The sequence below is a fragment of the Micropterus salmoides genome, unplaced genomic scaffold (genome assembly GCF_014851395.1).
Source record: "Micropterus salmoides isolate LMB-PRFRI ecotype aquatic unplaced genomic scaffold, ASM1485139v1 Ms_hic_scaffold_12, whole genome shotgun sequence".
Taxonomy (NCBI): domain Eukaryota; kingdom Metazoa; phylum Chordata; class Actinopteri; order Centrarchiformes; family Centrarchidae; genus Micropterus; species Micropterus salmoides.
Window position 1 is genome coordinate 23,068,932 of NW_024040263.1, and position 15,124 is coordinate 23,084,055.

The 15,124-nt window shown below is 40.8% G+C and overlaps 1 pseudogene; it reads right to left on the reverse strand.

Annotated features, from left to right (window-relative positions):
* The window catches only part of LOC119899470, an 87,061-nt pseudogene that overhangs the window by 41,933 nt on the left and 30,004 nt on the right, over positions 1 to 15,124 (reverse strand).

A 15,124-nucleotide genomic window follows, 5' to 3' on the forward strand; every position in this document is an offset into this window, starting at 1 on the left:
TATATGCTTTAGTGAGAGGAGTACACCATGTGGGTATAAAGGCAGACTGAATTTGGCTGACTAAACTAGTTCTCAGGAATCACTTCATTTATCTCTGTATTTTTTGTGTTTTAGTTGACTCACCAGTTTGGTGTTTGTTGAGGGCAAGCAGGCAGTTTGATATGTGTCCACTGCCAACTTTCAGGAAAGTTTGTGCGAGAATTAAATTCATTGCTGTCCATGTAACTCGTAACATCCTCACCTAAGTGTCATTTGTAAAAAAAAAAAAAATTAGTAAGTATTTTTCACTGGGTGGCAACTTCCCAATTTACCAGTGTGACTAATAAAAGTAACCAATGCTGCCTTTCCCTCCATCCCTTGTCCCCATCTTACTGCGTGCCAGTAGGAGGCTGTCATGCTTCCTCTCAGCTCGCTGACTTTCCATCTCCTTGCAGCAGTGCAGAAAGGCTTCAACACACGCTGGACCGTCAATGATGTACTCGCTGCGCCTCTCACAATTATATGACAGGGGGGTGTCCTTCATGCCATCCAAACAGCAGTCACGTTGTTTTTTTTCTTTATATTGACTCACTTGAAAGGGGAGAGGTGAGATTTAAAACGTAATTAAAACATTTTGGAGAAATACAAAAGCATTTTTGTATTTAAAAGAATATAAATGGAATATATTTTTATGTGTGGCATTCTGAATATTGATCTGTTTAACACCAATGGTTTTTCTGGGCTATCCAAAGCAGAGGTTTTCAAACTGTAAGGCATGTCTCTTCAGGGTGGTGCCAGTTAAATTGGGTTGCAGAGGGAGAAGTTGCAGGTGAAAACAATTATGAAGATTATTGGCAGACTTTCTGGGGAACACCAGGGCCAAGTTCACGGCTGGCAAATGTAGCAAAACGTTTATTTAAACTGAACCGGCCTTTGGTACTGCACTTCACTGCATTTTTATGTACACGTAGCTGCTGATTGGGTAACACCTCTGACACACCCACCAAAACCGAGAAAACATACAGATGCGGTCAGTTTAAATATATTGTACTCATCGTGGAAATGAATATCATGGCAAGATTGGACTTTCAATGATTTCTTTGACCTGTTCTTTTTCTGGGGCAAAATGATTGTACAACATACATATTTAATTTTTTAAAAATCATTTGGGTATTTCTTTAATCAAAATAGATCAAAAATTATACATACAGGGTCAAAAATATAAATACATTGGCGTGACAGCAAGAAGTCTGTATAATCAGAGACCCAGTGCAAAGTCGTTTTTCTCCCTCTAATCAATGCGTTGTGGTCGACGATTTCTTTAGGGAATTGTGGAGGAAGTAGTACTTAAGTTTCTTTACTTAAGTAAAAGTACTAATATGAAATTGTAAAAATACTCCAGGACAAGTAAAAAGTCCTTCATTCAAAACCTTATTTAAGAAAAAGTATTATTCGTAACATTTCCTTAATGCATGAAAAGTAAAAGCACTTACTGTCCAGTAAAAGGTTCACATTTTATAAGATCATCAGATGTTTGTAGTATTGCTATCTGGTTAGAACCACGTATCTCTAAAGACTGGACTTTACAATCATAGGTCCATGAGTAAACTGTGTATTTTCTGTTTAATACATATTATCATCTTCAGTTATTGCCACCTTCATTTCACCCTGTTACAGCTGAATAAATATGTTCAAAAATAGAATATAATAGTCTATTGGCACTTTATCATTCATTAAGGAAATTCCAATTGTGTTGCTCTACAGAGGAGGCGGTTAGAAGGAGCAAATATTGGCACACTGGCATCCTGGCTAAATCTACATCTGTCCACTGCAGAGACACTATCCATAACCTGAAGGAGGAGCTAGTATACCTGAGTGTATTAGTATAATGTTATAACATTAAATAAAGTAAATAAATTATAATGTTCAGTTAATAGAATATCACTACATTATTGTAATTTCATATAACAGTATACTATTTTACCACTAGTTGAATAATAAATACAGTTACAACAGTTTAATTTCTGTGGCTCATTTTTATTCATTAAATCCCTGTGCAAGCAAAAGGCTCTACATTGGTCTCTAATTTGTTAATGCTAAGTACTAATTTGTAATAATGATATTGTTCAACATTTAAAGATTTGGTGTAGCACATCAAACTTTTTTAATGTCCCACCCCATCCGGGCTGTGATTGGTCGGTTGATGAAAAATGACACTGACAAGCATGTTGGCTTTATGGAAAGTTGAACATGTTGAACAACAAAAGGCACCAGTACAGCTAACGTTAAATGTCCTGCAAGCCAAACACAAACCTTCCTTATCTTCTCCCTGTTTTCTTCTGTCTGACCACTTCAGCTACCAACGACGCTGAGCAACCGGCCCACGGGCATTTCTCTCTGTGCTCCGGTGACAAGTCCGACTATGTTTTGAACGATTAGCAGCAGGGCGGGGAGGGGGTTATGGTAGGTTGTTGTCTTAAACGTTACTCGCACACTGCTCATAAATAATTTTTCTGATTACATGTATCTGTTTTTAGAAGCACATGCGAGAGCCCGGTGTGAGCGGAGATAATGAGTAGACTGCAGCACAGGCAGAAAAGAGGCACACACATTTTTTCTGCTTTATTAAATCGCACCCTTTTTGAGGTTATGTAATCGCACTTGACACATGATTGTGTTTAGATTAATTGTGCAGCCCCAGTTTTTAATGATTGCTTAATTTAAAAGGGATGGTGGACCACCATGTCTCACAAATGTTGGCTGGTAACACATTTTGTTTAATCTTACACAATCAGGGGCCAAGTAACCTTAACTCTACACAGTGCTTGGCCTATCAAAAAACAGTCCCATAGTTCCTCCCCATCAAGTTCCTGTTACCAGGTAAATTACCAGGTAAAATCAGTTTCAGCTAACAGCAATATAAGTCGTACACTCCCACCAATCTTTTAGTAACTAATTTATTACTGAAACTTGGTTGAATGTAAGTGATTGCACTTTATTGATTGAAGCCACACTTTAAACACCTTTGAAGCAGTGAGTTTTCTGGTATACTGTAAGGCTCCTTTGCTTTTGTGTCCTAGTCTACAGATCCGCTAAACTGAACCAAGATGGCATCCAGGAATTCTCAGGTCTTTCATTGTACCTTAATACTACCAAATTGTAATTTTAACATTGTGATTTTAACACCTATATTCTTGTGTGTTTATTTTTCTCTTTGGATGAAGCTCAGTCATTCATGGATAAGTGACATTGCACACATCCTACGGACAGCTACAGCCAGATAAGCCCAACTATTCGCCTAAATTTTGGAGTACAAACCCAAACTCCACATCACTTGCCAACCTGTCTCCATCCCTGCATTATTCTTTCTGTTGTTTGTTAATAAATCCTTTAACTCACCAGCAATGTCTCAGATCTACTCTTGTGTCCAAGCCAGATTCCTGGCAATGCAGCTCACTGAGTCTTTTAACCTAACTTAATGTGTTAATAAGTCTACTCATGTAAAGGGCGAAACCTCTTGAATTTGTACTCTCAATTGGCTTGCAACATATATTTCAAAGCCGTCCTCTTCACTCAGTTCTCGCATATTTAATGTAACCTCTGCAACCAAATTCTCTGAGGCTTTCCTTGCCACCCACTGTGATTTACAGTGTCTGTCATAATAGGGGCACTGACGAGATAGTAACTCATTTTAACCCAACCTCAAACTCTTCCGTGGCTCAATGACACAACTTGGTCTTTGCTAAGAGAATGCAGATGTAGCAAAATATTTTCAACCTCAAAAAGGGTTCAGAATGCCAGAAAGGTTAAGAGCCCCTGCTCTACATGCTTGCATTAGGCCATATACGCCATTTTGCCATAACTTTATGGCCAACTGTCGGTCATAATGTAGGACTCCCATTTGCCGCTAAAACAGCCCTGACCCGTTGAGGCATGGACTCAACTGTGTATTCACTGTGTGTTCTGACACCTTTCTATCAGAACCAGCAGTGACAAACTCCCAAAGTACAGACAGCATATTAAGTGTCCCACCAGGGACACTAATACACTGGACCACTGCTACACAACATTAAAGGACGCCTATCGCTCTGTTCCCCGTGCAGCCTTGGGACTCTCTGATTACTGTCTGGTGCATCTTCTCCCAACATACAGGCAAAAACTGAAATCTCCTAAACCTGTTGTAAAGACTATGAAAAGATGGACCAACGAGTCAAAGCTGGAGTTACAGGCCTGCTTTGACTGCACTAACTGGAGTGTTTTTGAGGCTGCAGCCACTGACCTGGACGAACTAACTGACACTGTGACATCTTACATCAGTTTTTGTGAGGACATGTGTGTGCCGACTAAAACCCTGGTTCACAGCAAAAACTCAGGAACACTCTGACTAAGGAGGTCAAAGCAGCAAAGAGATGCTACGCTGAAAAACTAAATAACAGCTTTGCAGCCAACGACCCTGCGTCAGTGTGGAGAGACACTCACCAACAACAAGAGACCATCCCCCAACACTGCTGGTACTCAACAACTGGCAGACGAGCTGAATGGCTTTTATTGTAGGTTTGAAAAGCCCACAGTCACACCTCTCCCTGGCTCCAACACCTTCTTCAAACAGGCACGTCCCCCTCTGACACACTGCCACCCCCCCTCTCTGACCACTCACCTGCACTGAAGATCTGTGAAGAGGAAGTGAGCCATCTCTTGCAAAGGCAGAAGATCAGGAAGGCTCCTGGCCCCGACGGTGTGTCTCCATCCTGCCTGAAAATCTGTGCAGACCAGCTGGCCCCCATCTTCACTCAGAACAGATCACTGGAGCTGTGTGTAGTTCCCTCCTGCTTCAAACGCCCCACGGTCATCACGGTCCCCAAATAACCCTCCATCTCTGGACTAAATGACTACAGGCCCGTCGCCCTGACAACAGTAGTCATGAAGTCCTTTGAAAGACTGGTGTTGGCCCACCTGAAGCACATTAAAGGGCCCTTGCTGGACCCCTGCAGTTTGCCTACAGGGCTAAGAGGTCAGTGGAAGATGCTGTCAACTTGGGTCTGCATCACATCCTGCAACACCTCGACTCTCCAGGGACATATGCTAGGATCCTGTTTGTGGACTTCAGCTCAGCGTTCAACACCATCATCCCGGACATCCTCAGCACCAGACTCACCCAGCTCACTGTGCCAGCCTCCACCTGTCAGTGGATCACAAACTTCCTGACAGTCAGCAAGTGAGGCTGGGGAACATCACATCCAGCACCCGGACTATTAGCACTGGCGCCCACCAGGGGTGCGTGCTCTCCCCATTGCTCTTCTCCCTCTACACCAACAACTGCACCTCAGGAGACCCATCTGTCAAACTCCTGAATGGTCATCGGCCTCATCCGGGACGGTGATGAGTCAGTTGATCAGCTGGCTCTCTGGTGCGGTCAGAACAACCTGGAGCTTAACACGCTCAAAACTGTGGAGATGACCGTGGACTTCAGGAGGAGCCCCCCCACTCTGTCCCCTGTCACCATACTCAACGGTCCTGTGTCTGCTGTGGAATCCTTCAGGTTTCTGGGTTCCACTATATCCCAGGACCTGAAGTGGGAGCCCAACACGGACACCATCGTCAAGAAGGCCTAGCAGAGGATGTACTTCTTGCGCCAGCTCAGGAAGCTCAACCTGCCTAAGTAGCTGCTGATCCACTTTTACACAGCCATCATCCAGTCTGTTCTCTGCACGTCCATCACTGTCTGTTTTGGATCTGCCACCAAAAAGGAGAGGAGCAGACTACAACGGACAGTCAGGACTGCAGAAAAGATAATCGGTGCCAACCTGCCCTCCATTCAGGACTTATACATTTCCAGAGTCAGGAAACGGGCAGGAAGCATCACTGCAGATCCATCTCACCCCATCTCACCTCTGGTAGGCGCTACAGAGCACTGTATGCCAAAACCAACAGACTTAGGAACAGTATCTTCCCACAAGCCATCACTCTGATGAACAGCTGATTTCTGACTCACAGTGTCAGGAACAATTCTTGTTCAATAACCCAGTAAACTCTGTCTCTAATCAGCCACCTGTTTACTGGCTAACACTTATTTATTCACCATTCTGTATTTCAGTGCTGTTCATACCGTTTTATTGTCATATTGTAGATACTGTATACCAAATCCACCTACCTCAAGTCATAACTCCTGCACAAAACACTTATACTTATTTATTCCAGCATCCTTTGCACTGCGCTTCATTGTACTGTGTACATGTGTACATGTATGCATGTATATATACCTGTATATCACATACACCTCCGACATGTACATACACCTGCATCCTTTGTACTCTGATCACTGCACTATTTGTCAATATGTCTATATTGTTTTTGTTCATAGCGTGTATGTTTGTATTGTATATACTGAAGTTTTGTATTTTTGTATGAGTGAGCAATGTACAATCCAGAGTCAAATTCCTCGTATATGTACACATACCTAGCAATAAAGCTGATTCTGACTTTTTCCACAAAAATCACAATTTGGCACTCGTCAAAGTCGCTCAAATCCTTATGCTTGCCCATTTTTCTTGCTTCTAACAAAATGTTCACTTGCTGCCTAATGCACCCCACCCACTGACAGGCGCCACGGTAATCAATGTTTTTCACTTCAACTGTCAGTGTTCATAATGTTATGGCTGATCGATGTAATTTGTAAGCATTATGTTTCTTTTCACAGCTATGCTGCAAACACACACACACACACACAGTTACATCAAACCTTAAGATATAATGATCCCAACTGCGTCAATACTCTCAGAAACTGTCTCATGGACATAAATGTGGGATGTCCAAAAGCCTTCCTTAGTTGAATTATAAGCACAACTTAAATATTCTTATTTGGGAAGCCCAACACAAAACATCTTTTTGTACATTATGTAGGGGACTTATTCATTTGATATAAAGCCTGTAGCCACGAACCTAGGTGTGCTTTTGACAGTTATCTGACTTTAGATGAGCATGTAAAGAGAATTATGCAATCCTGCTTCCTTCAACTCAGAAACATCAAAAATCAAGCTCAGTTAAAAATCAGTCTCAATTCTCCAGCTTATTCAGAATGCTGTAGCTAGATTTTACACTGGCACTAAACATAGCCAGCCAGTAAGATTTAGGATTGTTTTCAAGATCCTACTGATTACTTAGCAGAAAAGTCTACCCCTAATTATATTGCTGAACTTTTAACTCTTCATGAGCTGGAATGCATCCTGAGTTCCACAGGCCAGGGCATTTTGGTTTTTCCACAGTCCAGGCTCTACACTATAGGTGAATGTGAATTCTCTATTAAGGTGCCTGTAATTTGGAATGGCCTGCCTGAGGAAATCTGTTTTATCTTTTAAATCCATTCTAAAGTTTTGATCTGTTCTTAATAGAATCACTATATTTAAAGGCCCTGTAAATAGTGTTTTTAGAAAAGTGCAATACAAATAACGTTATTTTTATTTATGTTTTAATGAGGGAAATATTATTTTTATTCATTCATAAAATATGACTATAAACACAACCGCTAGTGGTTATAACATTATAACATTTAAATTTGTAATTCTTACCTAATGTAGTTCTGACCTCCATGATAGTGTTAGATCGTTTCCTCCTGGTGGGAGTTGGACATTTCAATTCTGGAAATGCAAACAGAGAAAATCTTTATTAGTTCTTATTATTAATTGGAAAAATTTATTCTGTTTTAGGCTTTGTGAAGCTAATAATTTTGCATGGAACACAGCTACCTCAAAAATAACAGTACTAACAAGACTGATTTTGTAAAGGGAACCAGAGGTTTTGGTTTCAGGTTGAATCAGTGCTGAGAGTTTGGTTGTGTGTGTAGTCCTTACTTAAGTGAAATGTCAGTGCAGCTTAAGCTTTGGCTTGCTTAACATTGTTGTTAATTACTGCTCACACTGCACTCACCTAATGCTGAGAGTCTACTGGCAGCATCTTATTTTGTGACCTGCTGGTGTACTTGCTCACACCACTGTGTAGGAACCATGAAGGCTATGAATTCATGTTCCATGTAAACATAATTATATGTTCCACACCGCAACGACACATAACAGGGTAATGGATAATAAGCTACTGTATGTGAGGCCTAGATTTCACAAAAGAAAGCCTTTAATGATAAACACCCTCAAAAGAAAGCAAAGCAAGGATACCTTGAACCAACCCATACATATAATTGAGATCAGGACCAATCGAAGCATTTTTTCATTAACAGGAATCAGCCTTGAATCCAGATGTTTACTCTTGGTATGATAGCTGTCAAAAATTCCCAACTATCCTCTGTTTAAACCTGTCCACACAGCATTGTGAGCATGTTATATTTTCTTAAAGGGGCATTATGTAGTTTTCAGCAGCCACTAGTGGTGCGGTTCTAAGATTGCAACCAGGTGTGCGCTCGTACCCTTGCTCGCTTGAACTCATGAGCGAGCATAATCCGAAAGACAACCGCTTTCATACCGAAATCCCACAATAAAACGCAGAAACACTAGCATGCAAGCTGTGGCTTTTCTCCAGACATCTTCAAGGGAACAGAGTACTTTAACGTTCCCAGCTCAGAGGCAGATCAACATGCATTCACGCAGCGAGCTGCATATTGGCACAATCCTCCTAATAAAATGCAGAGTGACTGCGACTGTAGACAGACAGGGATAACAGACAGAGCTGGAAACTCAGGTAAACTTCCACTGCAACGTTACAGTAATATTTTTATCAGCTTGAGGTTGAGAACTAATCCATGCTCGTTACATGATAGTTACATTTACTACATCGTTAGCTGGTCTGCTGCTATTCAGTAACTATCTGTGTATCTTTCACCGGAGGCTCAGCAATGATGATAATGATGATAATGAAAAGGTTAGGGTGCTGGACTGAATGTTATAAAGTGTGACACAATCTCGTTTTAACAGTTAAATCGCAGTAAGTAACTTAAGTCTGTAAGTCACAGCGACTGAGAGGCTATGTACTCGAGTATCAGTAAAACCACAATAAATCTAAATTGAACGTTACGAAGCCAACAGCTGTGGATCCGTGCTAGATAGCCTCTTCCCTGTATCACTATAAGGTTAGGCTAGTAAACAAATTGCTCCACATTTGCTTTGCACAGTTCCATCCATTTGTGCAAGCAAAAATCAACACTTTGGTATGATACCGGTGGTAGACAGGATAGTAATATGGGTCGTGTTAGCTGGTGAAGTAATGTGTAAAGCAATACAACTTTGCATCGGTAAACATTAGCAATGGCTCGGCATTATCCTGCGAGCTAACGTGACTCTCTACATGACTTTCTGGTGTGACTCTTTTTACCCGACATCATCTGAATCTCATTTGGTCTGACAGGCTTCATCACATAAACCTTTGTTTTTATCCTTACAAGTTTATGTTGGAGTCAATGTATTATGATGTTAGTGTTAGGGTGACCAGACGTCCCCGTCCCTGGTTTTGGTGGCCTGTCCCCGGAAATGTCCCTGTTTTTAACTGTGTGTTAATCATAGCTGAAATCAGATTTTACGTGGCCAGAAAGACTGGACAGCAGAGCCTACAGGTGCCGAAAAGTGATTGTCCACTGAAAACTAATTGCCATCCGAGGGAGCATGCGCAGCATGTTAAAGCTGTATCGGCTGGGAATCCACTGACTCTGTCTACGTTACGGCTACGCCACGGTTTTGATGCGTCCATAGCTCCACTGGAAGCGTCTCACAAGCATTTCAGTAGCAATTGACTTGTTATTAATTTGTCATTTTCGTGCTTCTACTACCTTCTTCACAGCTCTGTGTGACCCCGTTTTGTTCCATCAACTTCAGGCTGCATTTCCCACAGGGAGCATTTCAGAATCAAGCGTTTTGCCTGCCTGACTTTGCTGACGTTTAGATTTTGTTAATTTGGTAACCAGTGTTTGCATTTTGTGCTTCTACTATGATTAAATAGACTTAATACCATAAATTGGTGCAGAAATGTCTCTAGAATGCAGGAAATCAAGAGCTTTATGCTCTAACTGCCCAATTTAATAGCCTATTTCATCAATGAATATTTCTTCTAAATAGCATTGGAGTATCTTGTTGTCTTGTTCTGGTTACTCCAATATTGTGCATTGTCAAGTCTTGTGGGCTAAGTGTTTCATCACACCCTGTGTATGAGCCCTTAAATGTCCCCACCACTTTTCAACACAAAGTGACGCCCTTGTGGATCAAACAGACATAACAAGCATATAAACATTTTATGTCCGTCGTAATATCAAAGTTATGTCTTTGTGAAACTTTACCGTTTCTTTTAACGGAATAATCACAATGTGGCTGAATAAGTGTTTGCAGTTTACTTGCCAGAAAGTGATTGCAGCTTTTACTTGACTGAAAGGTAGTTTCTGCCTCAAAATTACTTAATTTCATTTAGAAGAGTTATATTTGACAGTTTTTAAAACAAAAATCTTCCCCCTTTTTTATTTTGTATTTAAAAACATATTTTTTAATGACGTACTGACCATCAAACCAAAAACGTCCCCGGTATTCATTTCAGAAATCTGGTCACCTTAGTTAGTGTACTGCATGTCGCTGCTGTGTTTTTTCTGTCATCAGAGAGCGGCCCGGTTGCACGCACAGAGCGGAATCTGACCCGTTGTCCTCACATTAAAAGCAGAATAGTGGCTGATGCAAGCAACAGAGAAAACAGGCGTGTGCTTCATTTCTAAGTGAGTTTTGAGCCCATTGACAATAAGGAAATGAAAATTTTATTTATTAATAAGTAATTTCATTGAAAAACTTGCATATAGCCCCTTTAATGCAGAGCTAATCGTATAATTAAGGACCAAATGGTCAAAATAAATATTGGATCACAAAATTTGCTCAGTATGGACATAACTTAAAGTTTCATATCAAGAACACCTGAGTGTGGATATAGAAATCACTAAGATTAGACACATGAAGACACTTCTATGCAGATCAACAGAAACCTGATGATGCTAGATGACTGACATGGACCAGAAATTGAATGAAGTTGAATAAAGTTAAATTTAAAATGATAAAATATTCAAATATTATGTATTATAATGAAAACATCAATCCCTCAGGGGTGCCAGTCGACGTTTTGCATATGGCACCAAAATATGAAGAAAATGCTCTTAAGGAGAGGTAGTGTGCGAATGAGAGAAAATGCAGGCAAATGGGAGAGAGAGCTAGTAAACTAGAGAAACAAAACTTAATTTACTTAATTGATTAATCTCAGTTACTTAGAAAAAATAAATAAATACAAATAAAACATAACAGATTGCCTGTTACGGCCCTTAAGCCGTGTGTGTCTGCCCAGGGGTACTGCTGCTCGTCTGTCCTCTGCAGGTCCTGCCCCCCCCCCTCTGATGTTGCAGCCAGGAGGCTAGGGGGCACACCTGTCCCCAGTTTGCAGTCAGCGGGAGCACAGGAGCCGGTATAAGGAGCAGAGAGCAGGCAGACTGGGTGTGGAAAGTGTGGAGCGCAGACAGCATGGAGAGCTGGGTGAAACTGCAATGTAGCGAGTGACAAGTCTGAACCTCGTGGTGGGGTTCACTCCCTCAGTGGAGGGAGGGTGGTATTCATTATTGTATTTTATTGTTATTTTCTCATTCGTGGCATTTGTTTTCCTGTGAGCTGCCCTTCTAGTTTGCAGTTTGCTGACGTGTTGTCCCAACAGTATCCGGACTGGGCGCTTACTCGTTTTTGGGAAGTTGTTTTTTGTAGACCCTCCCTGAGGGCACTTTTCTTTATTGTAAATAAAAACGCCAAATGTACTGTAAAATCCGTCTCCTGGCTTCCTTCACCCCTGGAATGATTTTATTATTGTCACTAACCTCCTCCTCCCCTGGATTTTCCACTGGAGGTTTGTAACATTGCCTAATTTGGATTTTCTCTTTCCAGAATGTGAGAAGACCGCTTCAAGTAGTAAACTAAAATACAAGGCTAAAGAGTGAAATAACTGAGATGCTGAGTGAAGAAGTTTCACCTTGTCTGTAGGGGGTCCCAGAACCCCTGCTGGACTCAAACAACAGCCCAGCATCATAAAACACACTCATACTGTCCCTCCCGCCACCAGGTGTGCAGCCAGTATCGTACTTCTCCACGATATCCCATACCTGAGTGGAAATCATGCACACACAGTAAAAGATCCATTATGATACAGCATCAGGATATCTACTTATACAATTATGATGGAAAACACTACCTCACTGTCTTGAACTCACCCCTGCCATGTCCACTATGTTACACTTTTTTTTTCTTTCTGGTTTAGCTCACAAGCTAACAAGCTCACTGGGGGGGTTATTTTTAACTAACCCTGACTACTTAAACTAATCTCCTGCTAAATATTTTTCATTGTGTTTATGTAACATGCTATATTATGACGCTAAGCATGCTGCTAAGGCAACAATATAGAAATTATTTTATTTATGTAGCCAAGTGAACCAGGGGTAAAGAGTTCAATATTGTTATGTGGGGTATAATGTTTTGTAATTGCTGGTGGGATTATTTCAGCGATAACGTTCCTCTCTATTTAATGGCATTGTCATTTTGAGAGTAGTACATGGGACTGATCGCGCAAGAGGGTACAGTTACCGACAGGACACGGGGAAAACGGAAGTGTCGGGCCTGCGGTGTAGAGTAATGGCAAGAGATGTATTTTGGTTTATGTATACAGAGGATATCTCCATAAACCATGCTGAGAAGAGACTGACTGTGGGGACAGCGAGAGTGACAACAAAGTGTATTTACAAAAAAAAAATCACATTATATTAGTGTAAAGTGACGCTACTTTTCTGCTTAGAGGGAAGATACACGCGCAGAGTTCCTGGTGTGTGTGTTATGGGCGTGTCCCGGGGGCACACACTGCACTTCAGAAGACTGAGTTACATAAAATATTAATTCTGAGTTCCTGTACAAAGTGCTGGGCAAATTATATTTTATGTGTATGGATGTATTTTATGTTTTCTGGTAAATTTTACCTTGAGTTTATGACCTTGTGCATTGTGTGGCTAAATTTATATATTTATATTTGTGTTGTTTTTTTTCTCTATTGTCTAGATATTGTTGTTTTCTAGACTTGACTTGAGAGTTTGAGGTCTGGCTTGCAGAATTGTAGAAGAGTTTACTGTTTAGAGTCCCTGTTTAGAAGTAACTGAAGTCTACCAGAATGAGTATAAACTAGTTTATGGCAGCTGTGTACATATTGTGGTGTGGTTTAGAGGTACTATTGTATACTGTTAAATCAAATAGTTGTAATCAGATGCAATAAGTAAATGACAAGTGAGAAAGTAATTCCTGTGTTTTGTATAACATCCAACTGCCTTAAATCCATGACTTTACATGATGCTGTCCTCGCTTGAGTCCAATCGGGGAATAAAAACCCATAAAATGTATTGTGTGTTTGGCCTCATCATTCCTGGCCTTGCCACATTTATATGGCACATTTTGAAACAAATTGTTACAAAGTGCTTCACATATAGGATATCATACACATATGCAAATACAAGTATACAGACATACGTATGCACGATGCACAGACAAAGCAACCCGGTCTCACTCCCAAGTGAGTGACTTTTACGTCATAGTTCGACGTATTGAGGGAAGCCCTGTTGTGTCAGTTTTTGATGGTAAAGGCAAGTATGATATTTAAGAGAAAAGACTAAGTAAGGAGGTGATTGGGGTGGATAGAGGGCCAGAACCCGGACCTTGAAGCAGGAGAACAGGGTTTGTGTCCCGTGCGAAACAAAACATTAAATGTTTTTATTTAGGCGAGTGAGGTAAATTGACATTAACGTTAGTTAACTTAAGTCTTAATTGACATACATAGCTATTTTAACCCAAACCATGATCTTTTCCTAACCTTAACCAAGTAGTTTTGTTGCCTAAACCCAACCAAGTACTTTCTGTGCCTAAACCTAACGAAACTGCAACGTTTCACGACTTTAATTATGCACGTTTCAACATGGCAATGTATCGAAACATTACGTTTTATCTTGAAAGTGTAACTGGATATTGCATATTTATTGTTGCTAAGCGTTGCTAACTTGACTGTGGATCCCTAAACGTCAATAATTGATGCAAAAGGGCTATCCAAGTCTTTAAAAAGCGACGACAAAGGGCCTTGACCATGCGTCAGACATTTGACGAGTAGGGAGTGAGACTGTGTGGGACAAAGATTAAAGCATACTATAAAAATAGAGTGCTTATAAAAAGGCTAACCTGTAGAAATTAGTTTTCAGTGGTTAAAACAAACCACAATGTCACAGGGTTTGACACTTTGACCAGCAAGCTGAGCTTAAACATTTGTTGAAGGTTCAGTGTGTTAGATTTAGTGGCATCTAGCGGTGAGGTTGCGAATTGCAACCAACTGTCCAGTCTACTACTGCCCCCTCCGAATAGTCAACTAGTCAAAGTTATTTTTGTCACACCCTAACCCCAATTTAACCATTTAACTAATTAAATATCTTTCTTTTAAGGTTTAGTAATCAGAATGAACACCAGTATCAACGCCAGGGGGAAACCAGGGAAGAAGACAAGACAGCATAGGCTACTCCTATAATTCACTGATTTATACTAACTTTTTTTTTTTACATTGCACATTAAAAGCAAGTACTATAACCACGACTGTACACTAACAATGTAATGTCTATTTATAATAATAAAGCAACAGCCCCCTTTCCTACTACTTCTGTAGTTTATTTTTCAAAATATTAATAGGCTAACTTAGTGGAGAATTTTCTGTAGGCTACAGCAGAGCCAGATGTTCCTTGGTGTACTTTAAACCATTACTCATTACTAATAAGTTTTTTAAAGCTGGGTCTCCGACATTGCCAGCGTTGTGGTGGACAGATTTGTGCTGCGATGTTTATGAGAGCGAAAGAGAGAGAGAGACGAGCGAGATGTGCTGCGCGAATGCTGCAATCAAATACGATTTTAAATGGGCCTAGTAAAAAATGTATTGATTTCAGTAGCCTACGTGGCGCTCAGTGTACGGGCCATCACAAATAAAACTTATAAGAAACACTGCCTTTCCTCTGTCACTGCTGCTCTGTTGTTGTTGTTGCTGCTGTCTGTGTAACTGGGACCAGAGGGCTCTGTGGGTGTGACTGGCTGACAGGTCTAACCCCTGCCGGCGCTTGTGGAGCTTCTCAACC